The 2,917-nt window shown below is 50.8% G+C and overlaps 1 long non-coding RNA gene across 1 annotated transcript; it reads left to right on the top strand.

The window, feature by feature from the left end:
* Positions 1-319: 319 nt before the first annotated feature.
* Positions 320-1,811, top strand: LOC116652509. The gene is made up of 3 exons (XR_004305607.1): positions 320-360; positions 757-935; positions 1,234-1,811. It is a non-coding gene; the product is annotated as an uncharacterized LOC116652509 (long non-coding RNA).
* The last annotated feature ends 1,106 nt before the right edge of the window (positions 1,812-2,917 follow it).

Here is a 2,917-nt window from a genome sequence, read left to right as displayed (position 1 = left end):
GGTGGAACAACCAAAACCTCCAGATGAGCTGGAGCCCTCTGCCAGTGCCAAGCAGTCCTCCAGAGTTGGTATGTCAGAGGATTGATCCGCCACCTCTTGAATCCCCCTGTGCTCCAGAGGAGGGCAGGCATGGCAGCAGCAGCAGCTGCCCTCCCAGGGGTCCTGCCCAAGCCCCAGGAGACTGACGCTGCCAATGTTGTGTTTCCCTGGCCTGCAGGCAGCGCGTCTGATGCGTGCTGTGACTGAGGAGAAACGGCTCCAGGTGTCTGATGGCCTTCAAGCGCAAGGAGGTCGAAGCTGAATATCCAGACCAGAGTTTGCCGGGAGTACATACAGAGGCTGAGTGCAGAGAGAAGCCAGGTACAGTGTGCACTGACCACCCTCAGGGAAAGGGCATTTCCCCTGCTCCTCGGGAAGGGAGCAGCACAAGGCTCCTGGATATGGCAGCATTGCTGTGGCCACCTGGTGAGGAAGCAGCTTCTGTCTGCCCACTGCCCTGCAAGTCACTGGACAAAGGCAGCAGCTGGCTGGGCACAATCATGGGAAGACTAAACCAAGACTGTGTGAGGCACCGCTCACCCACCCCTGGTCCGAAATGCCAGTGCTGGCCCTTGGCTTCAGGGAGCGAAGGCAGAGTCTGTGTTGTTGAGAGAGAGAGCCTGCTGCTCTTCAGTGCCATTTCCTGCACAACCACATCCTGAGGGGCAGCCCCAGCTCCTTGCAACTGTTCTTTACGATGATGTTTTGTCTTTGCAGAACCCCTTCCACCGCCAACTGGAGGGTGACCCTCGTCCTTCCTTCAGTGTGAGAAGGGAGTACGATCAGCAGCTGAAAGAGAGGCTGAAAGGGAAGGACAGGTGCCAAAGCCTCGCAGGGCAGACAGCACCAGGGGACTGGCAGAAGAAGCTGCAGCTCACAGGGACATCACGGGAACAGTAAGTGTGTGCTGGTTCCTACAGAGGCCCAGGAGCAGCATCGGCAAGCCCTGAGCCCCAGAGCTGTTGTCTGTTCTGTGGGCTGCAGGGCTCAGCTGCCTCCTGCCTGCCTACCCCCCAGCTGTTGGGCACTCTCGATGCAGAGGGACCTGGGCATGAGGGCCCCTGGGCATCACACAGAGTGGGGCCTGTCCTGGGCAGCACATTTCCAGACTACAGGTCTGAGAGAAGCCCTGCAGCATTTCTGTCCCTCCTTCCACAGCCCAGAGCTGAACGCCTTTCTTCTTGGTTCCTACAGGAATAGAGAGAAGACGAGGCTTTTGGACCGCCGTGGGAAGGCCCAGAGCTGCCAGGCGGCTTCTGGCTGCAGCGGCCGTAGCCATCACGGCCTGCACCAAAACTCCCCTTCAGGCACCAGCAACTGCACCCAGGCGCACTCAGGCAGAGCCTCCCACCGCCGCACGCTGCCATCTTTGTAGGGGGAGAGCTATCAGCAGTGGGGCCAAGGGGCACCTTTCCAAAAGTAACATCTTCAATCAAGCTTTCCAAAAGTAACATCTTCAATCAAGCTTTCCAAAAGTAACATCTTCAATCAAGCTTTCCGAAAGTAACATCTTCCATCAAAATTTCCAAAAGGAACTTAATATCTTCCATCAATCTTTCCCAAATTATCATCTTCCATCAAATAAAGAAAAATTCACCCCATACATAGTGTTTGCCTTATGTGGTTGCTTTGCGCCCACAAACTTCATTGCCTCAGCAGTTGCTTCAGAGTCTCAGCAAAGCAGCATTCTGCTTAGGGAAGGTTGTTATTCCTAGATAAGTGGGACATCTGAAGCCTTAAAGCAGTCCGAACATTCCATAATCCACGGGGAGGTACAATGGGTTTCAGTCCATTGATCAGAAAAGGAAGTTCATGATATACTCGGATTGAGATGCACTGATGCATTTAGTGATTATAGTCAAGTGTCCTTTGAGTGAGAAATAAAACAAGATTGTCACAGTTTGGCCTGGCTCAGCCTGGTTTTGTGACAGGATGAAAGGGACCCATGGTCCTATGCCCCAGGAAAAGGGAAAGAAATAAACAGTAGCAATGAGCTAAGGAAAAAAAAAAAAAAGAAAAAAAAAAAAACTGATTTACGAAATATCATGGTGGAAAGCGAAAGAATATAATACAGTATAATTGGAATTGAAGCTCATAAATCAAATGAGAGAGCGTCCAAAACCAAAGGCTTTACTCTAATGCTGTAGGTGAGATGGCCAGGGAGCACACAGAGCAAAGCAGATGAAAAGAGAAGACAGTCTCCTGACTCCCAGTGAATTTTATCTTTCCTTCTGAACTGAAATGGAATAATGAGTCCTCTGGGAGCCGAAGCTCATTCTTCTGTTCTGAGAGCGGGTAACCAGAACTATCGACAACCCGCAGGACTGCAGCCTTCACTCTTTAACTCCCAGTGCACTACATGATGTTATTTATGATCTAGAATACTGACAGCAGAAATCATAACATCTAGCCCCAAGATCCTTATCCCATGAACAGTTAGTACTGCTGTTGTATATTGGTGTGTCTGTACCTGCCCCTCAGGTCCCAGCATAGGATGCCCCAATCTGTGATTTGCAAGGTCTGTTGCAGGCAGCTGATCCCACTGACCTCTACTTTGAGAACTCCCATTTGAGGCTTTCCCCTCTTGGAAGGAGAGAAGTCACTGAATACCCTTGATATTCCAGTCGGTCACTAGGAGACAATAACCAGAAGAGCTGCAGCCTGTGCATTTTCCATTCACCCCGGCCCAGCTGAGCAAGCAATGTCTCAGTGCCTAATCAGAGGATTTAAAAGGGTGCAGTGTCCCTTTTTATGCAGTCCCTGAAGGCCCAGAATATTTAACCAACCTGGATCCATCAGTAAGGCAGTGGTTTCTAAAAGTCGAGGTTCATTTGCATTTGCTCATTCCAAGGAAAACTCCATTATTTTGTGTCTGGTT

This window comes from Coturnix japonica, chromosome Z (assembly GCF_001577835.2).
Source record: "Coturnix japonica isolate 7356 chromosome Z, Coturnix japonica 2.1, whole genome shotgun sequence".
Classification (NCBI taxonomy): Eukaryota; Metazoa; Chordata; class Aves; order Galliformes; family Phasianidae; genus Coturnix; species Coturnix japonica.
This window is presented reverse-complemented; position numbering and strand designations above follow the sequence as displayed.